Source organism: Pinus tabuliformis, chromosome 6 (assembly GCF_031772625.1).
Source record: "Pinus tabuliformis cultivar Carrire ecotype Pingquan chromosome 6, CPIR1, whole genome shotgun sequence".
Taxonomy (NCBI): domain Eukaryota; kingdom Viridiplantae; phylum Streptophyta; class Pinopsida; order Pinales; family Pinaceae; genus Pinus; species Pinus tabuliformis.
The window spans coordinates 1,785,635,084-1,785,656,617 of NC_142292.1; the positions used below are offsets into that span (position 1 = coordinate 1,785,635,084).

At 35.7% G+C, this 21,534-nt stretch overlaps 1 pseudogene; it reads left to right on the forward strand.

Moving 5' to 3' along the window:
- Positions 1 to 320: 320 nt before the first annotated feature.
- On the forward strand, positions 321 to 3,186 carry LOC149266148 (uncharacterized; annotated as a pseudogene).
- Positions 3,187 to 21,534: the final 18,348 nt, after the last annotated feature.

Sequence of the window (21,534 nt, forward strand, 5' to 3'; positions counted from 1 at the left end):
GAGTGGTATGCATTGGTTACGTGTAACGGTTCGCGGACTTCTTTTTTAAACTAGATGCTTTGCGACTACCATTCTTTGAAAGATTGTTGTTGGGCTGTGGGTTGAAGTATTGGAGAAATTAAAATAATGTTGGTAGTGGCTGTGGTGTGTATTTGGGTTTGTGGGCTTTTCTCACAACCTGGTTCTACAGTTGGGAGTTCTTGGCCGAGATTGGCCAAGAAGCTCATGACTAAAATTTTTGCAAGCCTTCAGTTCGAGGAAGTGTATACGTCCTTGTTTGGGATGAAAATGCCAAGGTGGCAAAGGATGGCAAGACCGTCATGCTTTCTCTCGATAAGCGTACTGGTAAGTTTCTTTTTATGTTTTTTGCAGTCCTCTGGTTTGTTGGGGTAACAAATTTTGATTGAATTTGATTATGAAATTATTGTATTTTGCAGGCTCTGGATTGCTGTCGCAAGACATGTATATGTATGGCTTGTTCAGTGCTTCTATGAAGCTTCCGGATGATTACACTGCAGGTGTTGTGGCTGTGTTTTATGTAATCGATTATGTACATATCACCTTGTATGTTCTTCTGGGTTGCCTTCCCTGCTTTTGAGGTATGGTAGTTTGTAGGAAATGACAATATAGCGCTCAGACTGAATTTTAGGCTACCAATATTCTAAGCACGACTTCACGCAACTTGGTCTGAATTTTAAATTGTAGGTGTCGAAACAAGGGACCAAGAATTCTACATAACCTTCGCAACACATCAATGCAAATGCCCTTGTTTTCCTTGTCATGCACAGGTGATATAATAATATGCTGGCTGGATTATGACCCAAAAAAACTCCCAAGCTTGTATGATACTATAATCATTCGAGATGCCAAGCAGAAGTAGTGTAGTTTGATCATAAATACTCCATAGCAACCATTATGGAGCTGTAGGGAGAGCATGGCTCTCTGATAATGCTGGAAGAAGGCTATAGAAAAGAGCTGGGGAGAGGTCCACTTATGGCCTCCACAGACCCAACTGTTTCTCGTCGCCAAGTTTTAATTGAATTGCAAAAGGAGAATGATACTACTGATGTAGAGGGGGGTTTTAACAAATGTTGATTTCAGGGCCAAACCCTATTTGCATACATCGTTCTAGTGAGCTTGAACATAAATCCTCTATGGAATTTTTGAAAATGGACCAAAGTTCATTCCTCCGGATTGGAGATAGGTTTTCCTTGTCTGTGAAAAATATCCACTTCTTCACTTTGAAGGAGGAGGAGTTCAAAAGCAGGAAATGAAGAGGAGGATGAGGAGAATAGGAGGATCAAGGGAGCAATTGCTAGAAGGCAAAGAAGGGAGCGGAAATAGAAAGAAAAACTGCAGGGTGAGAATGAAGATTTTAACAGAGGTAAACTTGAGGAAGAACAAGGTGAAGGTAAAGAAGGGCCAAGACTAGAACTAGAGCTTGAAGAACACGACAAAACAAAAATTCAAGATCTGGGCCTTCTTCAATCATTAGACCTTTCCACATATCGACCCAGTTGCAGGTTAGCATTTTAATTTTTGATTCACGAGGACTCTGTACTTTCTTTATCTTTCGTTATTTTTATTGTTATTGTTTTTCCCTATTCTTGGACATTTGATTTTATTGATAAAGTTAATGAAATATTATGCAATGTAATGATGGTCACTTAGACTGGTCTACATTTTTTTTAGAACTTTTAAACATTTAGGATTTTGAAAATAACTTCATAAACTCACCTTAAATTCCATGATGTTTATTCTTCCTTTGAAAACTTCTCTTCTTCTGATCTCAAGCACTCATATTTAGAACATTTTTAATTACATACTTTCATCGTTGGACGGTTGTTTCTATCTACTTCCCCAAATTTGTTTCGGTTCATTTGAAAACTAGGTTTTATAGTCAGCTACTTCTTCATCCCACATCTCTAATTTTTTTTAGGTTCTTTGGCAGATGAATTTTCTATATCTACAAGTTCTAGACATTTTATCAAAGGATGCTTCAGCTTGCTGTTTAGAACATTTATTTTTAAAAATCTCCCATGTTTTTAGGAATTTATTCGTACAAACAAAAATTTCGTGACAAAAAACGCCATGTCATGTTTGATAGTAAAAATCAATTGCATTGTTTAGTATGTGGTAGATATCCAACAATGTCTAGAGGGCCTACTAAAAGTTGAATGCTGGTTGACATGATTATGTTGAGGATATAACACATAAAAATGCAGAAATTTTAACATGGAAGATACAAATTATCAATGGAGTTCCCAATCTATCAAGTACTATTTGAGTAAGTGTATAGAAAGAAAAAGAGAGAGATTGTCTTGTGCTTTGGTCTCAAATTGGTGGCTTCCTTCAATTCCAGTATTACCCATGATTTTTCTTAAGCATTTAATCATCTGTAGTACTATTCATTTCTTATGAATGAGTGTGCTCTATCGTAACTTGGAAAAATGTTGTAATACACACACATGAACTCAAACTTGTATACTCATGCAACTTAATTCATTTTTTCAATAAGGAGCCATAGAACCACTCAATAGAGTTACTTATTTGAATCTATTTGTTTTTAATGAATTTATGCTAATGTGTGATTTACATGTCAAGACAGAATTTGGTTTCTTGAAGGAGGGTTCTGAATTTGAACAGTATGGAAGACATCGTGTGCTTGATGTCGGTCGATGGGATTTATTCCTTGGTAAGGATTCTGGAAAGAGTAGTGAAGATGAAGATGAAGATGAAGATGAAGATTTTGGAGAAGAGAAAAAATTGAAAGGCATAAAAGGTAATCCCAAAAAGAAGAGGGAAACAAAAGATGAAAATTGGACAGGTGAAAGTGAAGAGGAAAAGACATATAAATAAATTGAAGGGATCTAAAAGGCTCGAGCTTTAAAAACTAGAACAAGTTCAAGGAAGGATTCATCCAACACTGTATTTGCAAATACTAGATCCAATAAAAAACCATTAGATGATGACATTGATGAAAATGATGAGACATTGGGAGGATTCATTGTTGATGATGAAGTCGAGACAACAGAAGATGAGGATGAAGAAGAATAATTTCAATTGACGGATGATGATTCCGAGGAAGGGGATGAAGATAAAGATGGCAAGAAGGGAAAGACTAGTAAAGAGAGAAAGCAATTGTGCAAATATGGGAGCGACTGCTATATGTATATCTCTCTATAGCACATATTTACGTTATTTATTCTTATGCTTTTGTGGCATAGTTGTAAGTTTTTACATGAATGGATGTAGTTAGTTGAAAGAATCTGCAGGCTATAATAATATCTTTTCTTGTTGTGTAGGAAGAATAAAAAGAATCTTGAAGAGTTTAGACATACACAGTAAACTTGGATATACTTTTAAACTGCTCAATGACTTTCTTATGCATGATCAATATGTTCTTAAAGAAAAATTTCAAAAAAAGCATAAAAATGGAGGTGAAATTATTTGAAATCACAGTACTTGAACTATCTCCTTGGGTTTTGTACACAGGCAAGCATGTATGACGCATTTTCTATGGCCAAGTCAGGATCTGGATATATGATTGATAGCATGGTGTAAAAAACTTACAATACATTTGTCTTATATGGGCACTGGGTTTTTAAGGATTTCCTTTTCAAAAGAAAAGATGTATGAGAGGTAGTATGCTGGAAATGTTATAGAATTTGTAAATTTGGCATTATGTAAGTGATTTTTGTTTATTTTCTATATTTGAATGGCAGTTTGTTTATTAATTTTTATATTCATTGACTTTTTGTCAAGATTCTTCTCGAATTTATGCCTTACGACTTTTCTGTTGCAACATCTGGTGCAATTTCTAGTTATAACATTTCACCTAGCATATATATATAACTATATAATATAACATGTAATTATATTTAACTATAACAAGTTATATGTTATAGTTATATATATATAATATACAATATAACATAGTTTTACAACTATTTAACATAAACTGACTTCACATCAAGGAGTGCCTTAATAGAGCACCCGATCAACATTTGCCCAAGACGCCATATAATTTTCTACAACTATTTAACATAACATAACATGTTATTTAACATTTAAAACATAACATAAAATTAGTTAATATAACATAACATATATATATATATATAGAGTTGTAGTTATAGTTATGTTACATTTTATGTTATGCTATCTATATATATATATATATATATATATAGCATAACATAAAATGTAACATAACTATAACTACAATAATTTAAATATATATAACATATTTTTATAACTATTTAACATAACATGGAACTATAATTAGATAATTCATAACATAATTATATATTTAGATTTATAATTTAACTATTATACTATAATATTATATAAATATATATTATAATCCTATATATATTTATATAAGATAATTCTATAATTATATATAATTCTATAATTATATATATATATATATATATATATATATATATATATATATATATATATATATATATATATATATATAGTGTAACTTGTACATGGTGCATAACTATAACATAGCATAATTATTTAAAACTATATATATATACATATACATATATATACCATTTAACATGTAACTATATATAATTATATATATAAGTTCATGTTTCAACAATGCATCACTCATAGATACATTAAATCCATCATGAAAAATGCATTTCCTCTAATGGATAAAATCATTTACACTCTTTTCTAATTTGTACCATATTGTTTCATAATGTATTGTGTTGTATAAGAAACATTGTCTTCATGTGCTTGCACCTAGTACATGTCACATGTCAAAGTCAAACATTAAGAACGTAAAGTTTATTGTAGTATTTGGTTGGCTTGAAAATTTATTAGTTTTGTAAATAAGTTTATTTCATTTTTTTACAAATATATTTACATATTTATGTGGTATGAATAAAATGCATTATTTAGTAACAAGAAAAAATATGAGGGTAGATTTAATCACTTCTTTCGATTGTGTTTACATGGAACTCAATGTACTTTGGTTGATAAATTATCAAAAAATGGACTCTAAAGTTTAGGACTTCACGCTAGATTATTTTGCTTGAGTTTAGAAATAATTTTTTTGTCAACAATTTTTTTTTTTGGATTAGTTTATATGTAATATGTTGAGGCATCCCATATACGCACCCCAACTGCTGGTCATTGTAGTGCGAGAGGTTTTGTTATACATGGTCGAGCTCATGATAAATCATGTAGCCCACCGAAAGTTCATGTTCCCCTAGTAGATCTTGCCTCCGACGCTAGTCAAAGTGTCAGAGGTAGTGTTTCTGTCTATAGTGACGACCATGCTACATCCAGTGGACCTTCTTCGCCCATTTTAGGCACACCTCCTCCATTTTTAAATCCTCTTTAAACTTTATGTGTTTATGTCTTGAAATTGTCTTTAATTTTTAAATTATCTTCAACTGATGAGTTTGAATTTAATGAATATGTTATTATGCTTATATTTTGTTAATTATATATATGTTAAATTAAGTTTATGATTTACAAGCCCTCAGTAGGTCGAAGCTGAGGATCAAAGTGAAACTTCGATCCCTATGTGGGATGATGCTACATCTCATATCACATTAGAGGATTTTACAACCCGTCATACAGGGATCACAACAGAGATGAAGAAGATGCATGCCAATTCACCGACTCATCTTGCATTGTCTTTGATGTTGAATAAAATCAATAAGTTGATCGAGACATACCAGAGGTCAAGCCCACATAGCCACATATTACATTACATACAAAGGATTAGGAGGCATGAGGTGCATATTCTTTGGAGGTGGTGAAAGAAGCCACCAAGGACATTGATGTTCATGGGGACTTTCTTGACATCCCTCCGGATCGCCCTGCTAGACATAGAGGTCTGATTCCACTGAAATACTTAAGGAATGTTAATTCAACCCCTTTTGTCTATGATAGATTCATTGGAGTTTAGGGACAGTTCCTCCACCATAACCAAGTCGCCATTTATTTTTTCAAGCATTTATATGTAGAGTTTGTGTTACATATGAGACATGATTACACTGATATTAGATCTCATTGTTATGGATTCGGCATGGGACATACCTAGCGAGGGAGCTCGTAGGGACCTTGGGCATGTATCACTGCCTCCAAGATTCTTTCCACTACTATCTCAAAGCTTGGTATTACCAACAGAGCTAGAGGTGTTGTGACAGTTCAGTGGTGAGACTAGGGAGACTATTACAACTAACATGTAGATATTATTGGCCAGTATGTGTTGCATTAGATGGAGAGATTAGGATACCACCACCATTGCCTCGTGACCTATCAGTGCCCTTATATGATGATGCATTTCTTGATAGTTTACCCTTTGACCAACTTTTGACACATGCATGTATGTATCATGATTCCATTCATGAGACTTGGAGGGTGCACAACCTGCGTGGCACAACCAGGTACACACACACATATATCTATATATGTATGTATGTATGTATGTATGTATGTGTGTGTGTATATATATATATATATATATATATATATATATATATATGAAACTTTTGAATCTTAATGTCAAATAGTGCATAATTATTTATATTAAAATTTCTACTTCGTATTAGATTTCAGTTATATTAATAAGTTCATAATAACATGTAGACACATCCTAACTACATCGATGAGCTTATGAGATCATCCGAGGGGGTAGTTGATCATCTAGGCCATCCTCGACCAGAGCATGTTTCCATGGATTCTCCTCCACTTGCACCTCCACCTTATATGTTGAATAATGTGGAGGAGAGTCATCATGTACAACCACATGGACCAACAATTGAGGTAAACTCTTTTATTCCCAAGATTTCAACATTTTATTTTTTTAAGTTACACAAATATGCTAATAAATTTTTAGACTAATTATAATTTTTCCTTACCATTGTGTACATAGGCCCATATGCAAAGTGACATTGATACCATTATTATGTGGAGACATGAGTGGGATGTTGGGTTTAGAGGCACCGGTGATGCGACTCCATCGATGCAGGCCCCAATCATCAAGCCATAGGCAGGGGAGCAATAAAACCTAGATTCATGATCAGACCCCCATCCTATATGACTTGCATTTGAACTCGATCGAGGTTAGTATATTTATGTATATGTAATTAAAAATGTGGTTCAATATCATTTATTTCCATATTTTCTATTTTTTACAAATAATGATTTAATTAGTTTGAATTTGAATGTGTTTAATTGCAATACCAACTTATGGACACTTACTTTGCATGGCAGAACTCAGGTAGGAGTTTTGGTGGTACTTAGAGTGTCATATTTTGTATATTTTTAGGCTCATTTCATAGGGCATATTCACATGTGTGGTACATACTTTGTATATTTTCATACATGGACATCTTATGGATGTATATCATGGACATTATTTTAGTTTATGGATGTTCCTGTGATATTTGTAATTTGTATATATTTTCATATGGATAGTTTATTGATACATGTATTCACTATTTCAGTTTATGTATTTGTATTAATCTTGTTTATGGATGCTCATTAAATTTTTAATTTTATGAATCTGTTAAAATTATTATGCTAATTTAATAATTTTTCTATATTCTATATACGATAACTTTAATTAGTAAAATATATATTCGATTTTGATTTCCATTTTCATAGAATAAGAAAATAAGTACAATCTCAAGTTACGATGCAAGTCACTTTGATAACATGTATGTTATTACAATTCAATTTTAAAAATAAACTATTTGAATTATAAAGTCATATATATATGTGTGTGTGTGTGTGTGTGAAACTTTTTGTGACCCGCCCATATACCATTACATGGACAACTTTTTTAAGTATTTCAATCAATTTCTTATCTCAAGGTTCAATTAAAAAACACAATATGATTGAAATAGCTTTTATTCAATTTTAATATTAAAAGATGTCATGTAAAGAACAAATAGGTTTTATTCAACATTATTTATTTTGAGATTATCTACAAGATATTAGTCATAACATCATATAATTCAATCAAATTGAAATTTAATCTAAATGACAAACAATAATATATGGCAACATTTCTATAATTTTATATATTGTTATCAACTTTCTTAAATTTACAAGTTGTTATCCAATTATTTCAATCAATTCCTTATGATGGAAATTTAAGTTTTATTCCATTTTTTTAAAACTCAAATATGATTGAAATAAGTTATATATTTAGTTTTAAAATATGCAGAGATGTAAAAGTTACAAATACAAGTTTTATTCGATTTTATTTTGTTTGAGGTTACCTACAAAAGCTTAGCCATAATGCATGTTGTCAATAATTTTTTTGTGCTTACACTGAAATCAATGCACAATGTTAAACTAATTACCTTGAAATTAATGTACACCATATATCTAGTTATATCATTTATGATAAATCAACATCTTTGTTAAAATCGATGCATCTAATGCAAGCACTCAAATAGGATGAAAAATCAATATCTACACTAAAATCAATGCATCTAATGCAAACAATCAATTAAGATTAGAAATCAACATATACACAAAAATCAATGCATCTAATACTACAAGCAATCAAATAGGATTAGAAATCAACATCTACATTGAAATCATTACATCTAGTGCTAGCAATCAAATAGGATTAGGAATCAACATCTACACTGAAATCAATGCATCTAATGCAAGCTCAGTCAAACAAGATTATAAATTAACATTTTAGTGAAATGAATGCATCTAATGTAAGCAATGAAATAGAATTAGATATCAACGTCTATGAATAAATGTATGTATTTAATTTGCAAGAAATCAAATAGGATTATAAATCAACATCTGTAATTGAAATCAATGCATTTAGTGCAAGCAATATTTTCCCTTTCTCTCCCCCCTCTATCTACAATGATATCTCTCTCCATCTCTCCTTCTTTGTCTCTCTATCTCACCCCTCCTAGAAACACACACACTCTCTCTTCCTATCTATTATCTCTCCCTCCCTCCCTCTATCTCTCTCTTCTTCCCTCTCTCCCCCTTCCATCTATATCTCTATCTCCCTCTATCTCTCCTTCTTCATCTCTCTATATCACCCTGCAAACATACACATTGTTTCTCCATATATATCTATATCTCCCTCCCTCTCTCTCTTTCTCTTCCCCTTCTCTCCCTTTGTCTCCCCTTCTATCTCTCTTCCCCTTTTCTCCTTTTGTCTCCCTTTCTATCTCTCTTCCCTCCTACTCTCCTCTCTCCTTGATCTGGATTTAAAAAGCAACGCAACAAATTACATATATAACCATAAATACAGTGATGCAATAGAAATAACACTTCATTTCATTGATATCAAATATTGAAATATGCTTAGAAAAAGAATGGAAATAAGACTAGCTCGGGCATTGGTAGCTTATCTCTGAGAAGAGATGTGGTGGCTATATGCCTCTGAACTATGTTACAATGAGGCTTGAAGGCATATTTATTATTGAGAAACAATGGAAAACCCTAAACATCCAAAAACATAACCCTAGGAGATGAAAAGTCAAACTATGGGCCCCATTGGGGTAAGTTGGCACATCAACTTCCCAGGGTCGTAACTTTTGCATACGATCTATGTTTCACACACACAATACCTCGTTAGAAATATCTATCCAAGGATTACAATTATTGACAGCGAATAATGAGTCAATTATTTTAATATCAGCCTTCTGTGGTTTTCCCAAAAAACATCGTTTAGGGCCTCAAAACGGCTCCGAAAGTTCACGACCCGAAAAAACTACCAAAATAGTAAATTGTGCTAGAATTAAGGAAACTGAAAAACTGAAAGAAACAATGGTGGGGGTCCAAGTGGAATAGGCGGGTGGCCACCAATATCCACCCGATCATTCTCTCCCTTTATCTCTTCTTCTTCATCTCTCTATATCACCCCACAAACATACACATTATTTCTCCATATATATCTATATCTCCCTCCCTCTCCCTCTCTCTCTCTTCCCCTTCTCTCCCTTTGTCTCCCCTTCTCTCTCTCTCTCTCCATATCCCTTGCCACCCCCACTCTCTCTCCACCTTAATCTCTCTATATGTATTTATTCTTCCCTCTCTCCCCCTTCCATCTATTTCTCTATCTCTCTCTATCTCTCCTTCCTCAGCTCTATATATCACCCTGCAAACATAAACATTGTTTCTCCATATATATCTATATCTCCCTCCCTCTCCCTCTCTCTCTCTCTCTTCCCCTTCTCTCCCTTTATATCCCCTTCTATCTCTCTTCCCTCCTACTCTCCTCTCTCCCTCTCTCTCCATCTCCCTTGTCTCTCTCTCTCTCTCCATCTCCCTTGCCACACCCTCTCTCTCTCCACATTTATCTCTCTATATGTCTTTCTTCTTACCTCCCTCTCTCTCCCCCTCCAACTCCATCTCTTTCTCTCCCTCCCTCTCAAGTCCTCTCTCTTCCTTTCTCTCCCACCTCCTTCTGTCTCTCCCCCATGTCTCTCTCTCTCTCTCTCTCTCTCTCTCTCTCTCTCTCGAGCTTCGTCCTGCAACTCTGTTGACTATCTCCCTCCCTCTTTGATTTTCTCTCCCCCTTCTCTTAATCTCTCCTTCTTTGTCTTTCTATCTGACCCCCAAACATACGCACTCTCTGTTCATCTCTCCCTTGTCACTCACCCTCTTTCTCTCCACCTTTCTCTCTCTATATATCTTGAACTTCTTCCTTCCTTATCTTTTCCTCCAATTCCATCTCTCGAGCTCCCTCTCTTTCTCGGAGACTCTCTCCTCCTCTCCCTCTCTCTCTCTCTTTTACCCTTCTCTCCCATTCTCTCTCACTCTATATTTCAAAAAATTTAAAACACTTTGACTATATATATATATATATATATATATATTATTTTGATGACGTACAACAATTTAATTTTTTTATATAAAACATATTTAAAATGCAAGATTTCAAATATGTGTCAAGTACATTCACTTGGAGGGAAGCCGATAATTTTCCATGGTTATCTAAAATTTTCCAAAATATTAAAGTTCTAGCTACCTCCATCAAAGATAAATAATGCACTTCATGTGTTCCAATTGAAATTGTTTAGGTTTTATTTCTTTAAAGTTAGATTTAGGTTATGATTAATTCGGGATTTTAAGAATATTATATATTTTATTATGTTAGATTTGTAAAAATAAGTTAGGTTAAATAAAATTAACATATTGAGTCAACTTGTATGACTCTTTTGTTGATGCCTATGGTGTATATCAACCACATTTATTAATATGGTCGTGCTAGTATATATTATGATATAAGAAATTTATATTATATTAAAGTTAATAATATTATATTAATCCAAAGCTTAATAAATTTAACATTAAGATATATTAATATTAATTTTTTTATATTAATATCATTTCATCATTTAATTTAATAATAATAATAATAATAATCTTTTAATATTAATATTAAATTTAATAAGGTTTTTACATGACATTATAACAAAAATTCTAATAAGATTTGGAATTTTAAAATGAGGTAAAAGTTTAATTTTAGATAATTCAAATATTTTTTATAGAGGCTCAATTGAGTGTTATTTTTACAGAGGCTCAATCGAGCCATAGTGCTCGATCGAACCCCTGTTAACCACGTATATGGCTCAATTGAGGGTTTACAAAACCCTCAATCGAGTTATTTGAATTTAAAAGTTAGGCGCTTGTTCGAGCGCTTTAAGTGCTTGATCGAGCCTCTTAAGTCCTAAAATCAACAATTTTAGCACCCCTTTTGCAAAATTTCCTACAACTCCATTTTGTACCCTTGGAAACTTAGGGCTAAATTTGTCCTTAGGTGGCAGAGTTGATCACATTGGATTCATAAAGGAATCCTCTATACAATTGTTGAGTCACGAAATGGGTATGTATTTACTATTAATCTCATCATCTTTTTCCTTGATGCTTATCTTTTCCATATCTTAATGCGCTAATATATTGAGGGATTATGGTGAGAATTGAAGGAATTATTTGCAGTTACAATTTAGCTAACTTTTTTTACCCTTATTATGCAAGAAAGTGACAAAAGGAACGATTGTTGTTCCCTAATGTTGGAACAACAAAATCTGACAAGCAAACGAAGGAACGAGTCGGTTGCGGACAAGGTTGAGAGTGAATCAGAGGGATCAATGTGGAATAGGAAAGATGATTGAAGTTAGAAATCAGTTGCAAATCCCTTAGGATCGGGAGATCCTGAGGGATCACATTTACCATTTATCTTTTACCCTTTCTGATTATAAAAGACGATGATTATAAGAAGAAAGGGGGAAGGACTATCTGTTTTTTTTGAATTGTAATTTTAATTACAGACTCTTGCTGTTGAGAGAACACGACTATATTGTAATGCTCTTTAAGTTCGATGATTAATATATAATTGAAGTTGTTGTTCCCTCGCATTATCTGAAGTAGCTCAGCAGTGTTCACTGGCGGCTAAGGGCCCGACCTCTGGTGGATTTAACTGCTTTCTTTGTGCCATACATTTCCAATTCTCGCAAGTGTGATTGGTTTGATAGTTTTCCTGCTTTCTATGATTTTATCTCCTTCGCTATTTATTGTTTTCCTGTATTGATGGAATATCTTTGCTTTATATGATTTACAACACTGTCGTTTGATTCAGTTTTCCTTCATTGCAGATTAAGTTACTTAGATAAGTATTCGAATTGATTTAATCAACTGTAAAGAGTTTAATTATCTCTATTGGACTCTCAGATTGATATCCTTACTATTTGGATTGCTTATTGAAGATTGTGTTTGATTTAGATCAAATCAGTTAAGAAGAGATGAGTTATTGCTACTGTACTCTCAGCTGATGATGTTGTTACTTGAATTACTATAAGATTTGATTTTAGTATAGGGTTGAGCTTTGATATTTCCTTTAAGAATTGCAATTGGAGTTTGTTAGATGCATCCGTTTACTCTTGTATTAAAAGATCTATACTACAAGTTAGGAAACATTACTCTCTGAATTAATAGCAGCCACATACTGTGTACACTCTTGAAATAAGAGGACTTGCCTGGGTTGATGATTAATGTGGGATAATTAGGAGTTTTAAAAGGCACCTTTTATTAGTCAACATTTTGGCGCCGTTGACGGGGAGAGTGTAGCCATTTACAAAGAGTGATGTATATCTGATAATTGTTGTTGAGGAAGAATTGGATACTGAAAACGGAAGGTAAGAACCTACGTAATGAGCAAGTAAAGTTCTTGCTCCTCCGCCCTCTTTTCGGCACAATTATAGAAAAGTGAAGTAGGTGTTTGATGCTTATCTATTGAGAGAGAACTGGGTATTAAAAATGGAAGGTAAGAACTTGCATACGGAGCAAGTAAAATGCTTGCTCCCCCACCCACTTTCCAGCGGAGTTGTTAGGAACTTAGGGTAGAGATAAAAATTTGAATTGTTTGCATGACTGACTAAGAAGAAAAGACTCGAAAACAATCCAGTTCCACTACCCAAACCTAAAAAATATAAGGGACCAGTGACCCTTGGATGACCAACTTTCATCGACGACATCTTAAGAAAAGCTGAATCTCAACCATCAGTAGGTCCCCGAACTGTTGCTTCCAGAAAACCTACTGTCTCCCTTCGGGCCACAGGCTCACCATTTGTAGCCTATGCTGAGGTCCACAGTAGAACGGAAGGAACTGAGCAAAGTTTTCAAGAAATTGAAAATTCGCACCTAATTCCCTCACAAGAAGGGAGTTATTGTAATATTCGTGAAGGAGTTGGAGAAATACGGGAAACAGAGGAACCAAGATCCCCTCAGGTAGTAATTGAGCAAAGGATACCCAGTATCCCAGACTGAGGGAGTGCTGTTAAGATCATTTCCACCCCTTCTAGACATCTTAGGGATAACTCTCTAGCTCCAGAGATTCCAGAAGGGTACTGGCATATATTTGCTCAAATGGCCAATAATCCACAAGCACCGCAGACCTCTACATTACAATATCCCATCACTGACACAGCTGTCAACGCACCCATGAAGGCTATCCCTCTACAAAATATTCCTACCTTTCATCGACTCACATTAGAGGATCCAGATGCATTTCTGTTTGAATTTGATGTATTATGTCGGGGTTATGATTACACCACCGATCCCCAGAAACTAAAGCTATTCCCCTCTACGTTAAAAGGAGCAGCCCTACGTTGGTTTATGGGACTAGGTGGGGGCACCATAAATGATTGGGATCAAATGAAAACCACTTTCCTTAAAAAATATCAGGACTATTGCAGATCTAGGGAACTAAAAGACGAAATATTCCAAATGGTAGCAAGACCTAGTGAAATGTTGAAAGAGCATGTGGAGCATTTTCAATGTAACCTCCAAAGGTCTCCCTACGCAACTCTGCCTTTGATTGATAATGTGCTAAAAACTAAATTGATTAAAGGGATGAAAGACAAATGGATAGAGACGCTAAATATTATGGGTAAAGGTGATATTTATCAAGAAGACTATGCTAATATTATTAATTTGTGTATCAGGTGCTCAAGAGCAGTACGAGATTGAAACCAACAGAGCGCAATATGACCACCAGGGACAGCAAAATCTATGGCGGAAGCATTACTCGTGCAGAAATCAGCAACCTGATGGAGGATTTCAAAACAGATATCTTGGGAACTTTGACGATGCAATTAGACATCATGCAAGCCAAGCAGAAGCAGGTTGAAGCAGAAGAGAACCTGGTCATCTTTTTCCCTTGATGCAGGAAGAAGCATAGTCACAAAGAATGCTCACTGGATATGGTACAGACCTATGCCATATGCACTAAAGATCATGCCATAGAAAGTTGCCCATCGTTCCCAGGGTTAAAAGTAGTCTTCAAGGAGGCAAAGGAAGAAACAGAACCAGTCTACCTGCTAAATTAGCGTCGCCAATGGCAAGCACGACAAACAGGTACGCCTACTAACCCATCTTCTTTCTTTCAGCCCTCACAACATAATACTCAACAATACATAGGAGCTACATGGCAAAACCAGCCACCTTTTCCCAATTGGTCACAACAACCATTCTCGATGCCACCTTGGTCCAATCAACCAAATCAAAATAATAGTTGGCCAAATTCCCCTTACTTCCCACCATTCTGGAAAAACAATACATATCCATCCCAATGGCCATCCTCCACTTCACAGAACCAGAACTAGCAGTTAAGCTGGCAAAGACGTACAAACCAACCAGCAGAAACATTCCCCCTGTCTCAACCTACACTACCAGCACCTTACACATTGCAGTAGAACCCTTAACCCAATCTACGACCACAACTCCCAACCTAGCCCAACCCAAATCCCAACAATATACCCATCCAATCTGTACAAATTATTGAAGGACCGGAGCCAGAAACTGAGTTGAGGGAGTGTAATGAACTCAAATTAAGGTTTGGACGGATAATTGAGTCAGAAGGGGATAAAAACATACAAATAGAAGATCTGTTACCTGTAGAACAAACACCTCAAATGGAGAATACGGTTAAACAGAAAAGCCACGATCAAACTATTACCTCTTCTCCACCATTCCTAGAGAGATTGATTATATCCCACCCAATAGAATATCCTGATTTTGATCTTCTGGGAGAATTAAAAAATCTTTGTGTAAAAATACCCCTCCTCTAGGCTATTCAGGACATTCCAATTTATGCAAAAACTATTAAGGAATTGTGTACTAAAAAGCCTAAGAGGAAAATAAAAACAACCCCAACTGTCCACGTAGTCGGAACTTTGTCTGATTTATTATCAGGCAGAGAAACACCGGTGAAATATGAGGACCTAGGAAACCCTATAGTCACAGTACAAATAAATGGATGTTCCTTCCCCAATGCATTAGTTGATTTAGGAGTAGCCATTAATATTCTCACAACAACAACCTGTCAAAAACTTGGCATTACAACCTTGGATCCAACTACGACCTTGCTGGAACTTGTTGACTGATCGGTTGTCAAACCAGAAGGGACATTACAGGATGTAATGGTGTCTGTAGATTCCTGGAAATACCCAACAGATTTCTTGATTATTAATCCTAGAAACTGGCTAGATGGACATCCCCTAATTCTAGGAAGACCTTGGCTAGCAACTGCAGATGCTTACATAAGCTATCGAATAGGCAGTATGACCATAGCAAGAGGAAGAAATGTGAAGAATCTAACTTTATATCCTCCAACTCAGCTAAACCTAACAATAATAAAAACTATAAAACAACTTGTATCATATTTAACTGAAAACATTTGATCACCGCTAACTATAGAAGATGCTCTTGAATTTAAGATTCAAACAGAAGATGACATATTAACACTTACATTAACCAACTAGATGTCGTATCCAATCTAAAATGTCACATGATCGAAGCAGCCCTGGATAAAGAAATTGAAGAGGATCCCTTAAAAGATATTAATGACAAGACAATATCAACAACAACTGTTTATAACAAAAAACCCATTGAAATTGAGCCAGGGAAAGTCCTAAACATTAACAGAAACTTGACTGCTGACCAAGAGCAGAGGCTTGTTCAACTCCTTAGAAAATATAAAGAGGCTTTCGCTTGGGATTACTTGGATATGAAAGGGATTTATTCCCAATTATGCATGCACCACGTCTATACAGAGAAATATGCGAGGCCCATTCGACAACCTCAACGGAGGTTAAACCCTCACCTTAAAGATGTTGTTAAAGATGAACTACAAAAACTACTAGATGTAAATTTCATCTATCCTATACATGATAGCAAATGGGTTTCTCCATTAGTTGTGGTGCCTAAAAAGAATGGGAAGTGCCATATATGTGTCGATTATAGAGAGATTAATAAAGCAACCCAAAAAGATCATTTTCCCCTCCCATTCATCGACCAGGTCTTGGACACATTAGCGGGTAAAAAATTATTCTCTTTCCTAGACGGCTTCAGCGGCTACAATAAAATCCAAATTGCCCCTGAAGACCAGGATAAGACTACCTTCACCTGCCCCTGGGGGACATTTGCTTACAGGGTCTTACCTTTTGGACTATGCAATGCACCTGCCACATTCCAGAGAAGCATACTTAGCATTTTTTCAGACTTGATAAACGAGGGACTCGAGGTGTACATGGATGAATTTACACCTTATGGAGATGACTTCGAGCCGGCATTACAAACGCTAGAGAAAGTTCTGCAAAGATGCATTGCTACCAGGCTCTACTTAAGCCATGAGAAATGCCACATGATGATGACCGAAGGCCTCATCCTGGGTCACTACATCTCAACAGCTGGAATTCAGGTAGATCCAACAAAAATTCAGATAATCCTCTTAATACCTACCCCCTGCACACAAACTGAGGTACATAGTTTTTTAGGATTTTCTGGATATTATAGAAGATTTATAAAGATTTTCTCCCAAATTGCTGCACCATTATATGCATTAACAGGAAATATCGATTTCATATGGATTGACAAATGTGACATTGATTTTGAAGATTTAAAATGACTAGTATCAACAGCCCCAGTATTACAGGGCTCGAACTAGGATTTTCCATTTCATATTTCATCTGATGCATTAGATACGACCATTAGAGCAGTTCTCGGCCAGGAGGAAGGTAAGAAACCTTATGCGATATACTACATCAACAAAAATTTATCTCCTACTGAGTTGAATTACACTGTGACCGAGAAAGAATTTCTGGCTGTAATCTATGCTATTAACAAATTCAGACACTATATAACAAGATACCCTGTGGTTTTGTATACTGATCACTCTGCAATTAAATATTTAGCTAATAAATCTATTACGAATGGAAGAGTGACACGATGGTTGATCCTTTGTAGCAATTCTACATAACAATCAAGGATCAACCAGGAAAGGAAAATCTGGTGGCATACTTCCTCTCACGTGTGCCAAAGACAGACAACTCGGCAGCAATAGAAGACTGGTTCCCTGATGAGCACTTATTTGCTGTAACCATGAAAACACCGTGGTACGTGGATGTTGCAAACTACCTAGCAGTGGAAAAATTACCCGAGCACCTGACGCCCAATGAAAGAAAACAAATAGTACAAAGAAACACTCAGTTCTCCTGGATCGGAGGATACCTCTTTCACACAGGAGCCAATATGCATATCTGAAGGTGCGTGAGGGAAGACAAAATATTTGACATCCTAAAAGCTTGTCATGATGGACCTTGCGGTGGACATTTTGCAGACTGCAAGACTGGTCACAAAGTCTTTTAGATGGGCTATTATTGGCCCACCATTTTTAAGGACGCCAAGAAGTTTGTCCAGGCATGCGATAGCTGCCAAAGAATGGGCCGCCCTAGATAGTCTGACGAGATGCCCCTGCATCCACAGTTAGTCATTGAACCTTTTGAACATTGGGTGTGGAGGCAAAAGCATTACCAAGGGAAATGGAGGACTCAGTAATCCATTTTATTTTCCAGATTTTCGTGTGGTATGGCTTGCCTAGAGAAATAATCATGGATGGAGGGCCACAATTTGTAGGCCATAAGATGCTGCAACATTAAAAAATCATCATATTATGCATAGAATCACATCTTCATACCACTCGCAGGCAAACGGCCATGTATAAAGTACCAATAAAGTAATCAAGGCTATACAGTCGCATCACATAGACATGATTGGACTACTCGATTGCCAGAAGCCCTATGGGCATATCGCAAGACATGGAGAAATACCACAGGATATTCCCAATATCAGCTAGTGTTTGGCAAAGAACCTATCTTCCCAATAGCATTTGAAATTCAGACATTGAGGATAACTCAAGAAGTAGGTTTGGACCTGAATGAAGCACAGATTAACAGGCTACATCAAGTTAATGAATTGGATGAAATCCGACTATCAGCTCTTCAACATACTGCACTGATCCAACAACAAAGAGCGAAATGGCATGATGCCCTTATCAAGAAAAAGGTCTTCCATGAAGGTGATTGGGCACTTCTGTATGATTCTAGGTTCTAGAATTTCCGGGGCAAACTCCAGACCAGATGGTTAGACCCCTATGAGATACAAGATGTGCATGATAATGGCACCCTTACATTAGCCACCATTGATGGGTCTGGCTACTCTTTTAAAGTGAATGGACATCAAGTACACCTCTATCACAAACTGCTTACAAGGGAATCCTTTTGCCAGCAGTTACGGGAAGATTCCACAATACAAATTCTTGCTGAGGAGGACAACCCTTCCACAGCACCAGTCCAGTGAAGAATTTACTTTTTTGAAACTTGTACATAAATTTTCCTTTCTATTTGGATTTGCTTGGATAATAGATTGTATATTAGTTTTTTTTTTCTATTTTTCCTTTGTTGTTCCCTATAGGGAACATCAATTTTCATGTGTATTTTGATTTGTTGTTCCTTATAGGGATCAGCTGTTGTTCCCTCTAGGGAACAACAATTTTGGTGTGCATTTTGCTTTGTTGTTCCCTACAAGTAACAGCTACTGTCCCCTACAGGGAACAACAATTTTTGTGTATATTTCACTTTGTTGTTCACTACAGGGAACAACTATTTTTGTGTGAATTTTGCTTTGCTGTTCCTCACAGGGAACAAATGTTGTTCTCTTTAAGGAACAACAATTTTGGCTTGCATTTTTTTCTTGTTGTTCCCTACAGGGAACAACAATTTTTGTGTGCAGTTTTCTTTGCTGCTCCCTATAGGGAATAGCTGTTATTCCCTACAGAGAACAACTGTTGTTCCCTATAAGGAACAGTAATTTTTGCGTGCGTTTTCTTTTTTGTTCCCTACAAGGAACAACTATTGTTCCCTCTAAGGAACAACAAATTTTTTTGCGTATAGTTTGCTTTGCTGTTCCTTACAGGGAACAACAATTTTTAAGCATGTATTTCCCTTGCTATTCCCTACAGGGAACAACTATTGTTCCCTATAGGGAACAACAATTTTCGTATGTATTCCCCTTGCTGTTCCCTACAGGGAACAACATCGTTTTGCAACTATTTTCTTTGTTGTTCCCTACAGGGAACAATTGTTGTTCCCTATAAGGAACAACACATTTTTTGCGATTTTTCTTTGCTGTTCCTTATAGGGAACAACTGTTGTTCCCTATAAGGAACAACACTTTTTGTGTGGGTTTTTCTTTCACCATTCCCTTCAAGGAACAACACTTTGTGAATATTTTTGAGAACATCCTCTTTCTCTTCCTTGCATAATCATCCCTAGACCATCCCAGTTTCACTCTTTATGATCCTCTTAATGGCATGAAAGGTACAATACATATTTAAGGACAACAAATATGGAGTCTAGTGGAACAGGAAAATACCTTGAATACTATCATCTTTAAAAAGATTGCTTTGTGATGATCAAAAAAGAAAAGGACATAGTTATCTATATCACTTCACTGTCCTCATTTCCACTATAAACCAAACTGATTGATTATCTATACCATGCTGGTTCCCCCTTTCCTGTATAACTCTCTCTGTGTATTATCAATAATATTATGGGTATATTTTTTTATATTGATATGTCAAACTTCTTCCGCCATCCCTACTCTTAAGGAGTGATGAGCCACCCTCTATGTATAAAATAGGGACTGTTTAAAAAAAAGAAAATAATAATAATAATAACAATATATATTCATTAACAATTTTATGACTTTTTTCCATAGATGGAGGATAGGGGGTCTCATCACAAGCCAGCTTATCATGATCATAAGGAAGAAGCGAAGTGGCATTCCCACTATGGCCACCACCCCAGGGATATGATCTAATGGATGCATAAACAAACAAAGTCCTTGGAAACAGGAGGTTTCATCACGAGCCGACCTGACCACTTTCGCTACTTCCCAGTGAATGACAATGTGTTCACTTGGTTACCATGCCAACACGTTGGTCTCTATTATGTAAATCATAAGACACTTCCCCAATTATACATAGAGGACCATGGTTCCCAAGGGTTAGAAAGCAACTTTGTCGAGGCTATGACGCCTGCAGGCAACAGAAGCTCTGCTAATGGTATTGAAGCTTTATTTTACCTCAATAACTATTATAATACCCTCTTCTTATGTTTTTATCTTTTCTACAGAGAGATTATGTTCCTAACATACCTTGAACCTTTATGCATGAGTAATCTTTTTTTTGTCAATCACAACAATTTAAGTGGAATAACGATAGTAGAGTATTATTTTTTGCACATACTATCCCTTCTTCTTATCACATCACATCACGGCAACTTATCACTTATTGATAGTTCTCGTTACATGCCTTGTTTTCATCACTCCAATATTCTTTATGATCCTTTCATTAATATGCGTACCTTGCCAATCCATCACCCCTGTACTTCGCCGCCAGCGCATTATCCTTCCACTCATTCAGTCGTAGGTGACCTCTTATTTCGAAGGGGGGCGGGGACCTCCAGTGTACTTATGAATGCGCTGTCATTTTTTCATTGGATTTTGTAGAATGATATGACATTCCATGATCACAAAGCATGTGGTATTATAACAGCCCTCAATAATGGTATTGATGTTTATAAAGTATCACCCGATAAAGTTATCACAACCATTTGCTGTTCCATCACTCAGCTCTGTTCGTCGCTGCGTTTTCTCTGCTACACTTAT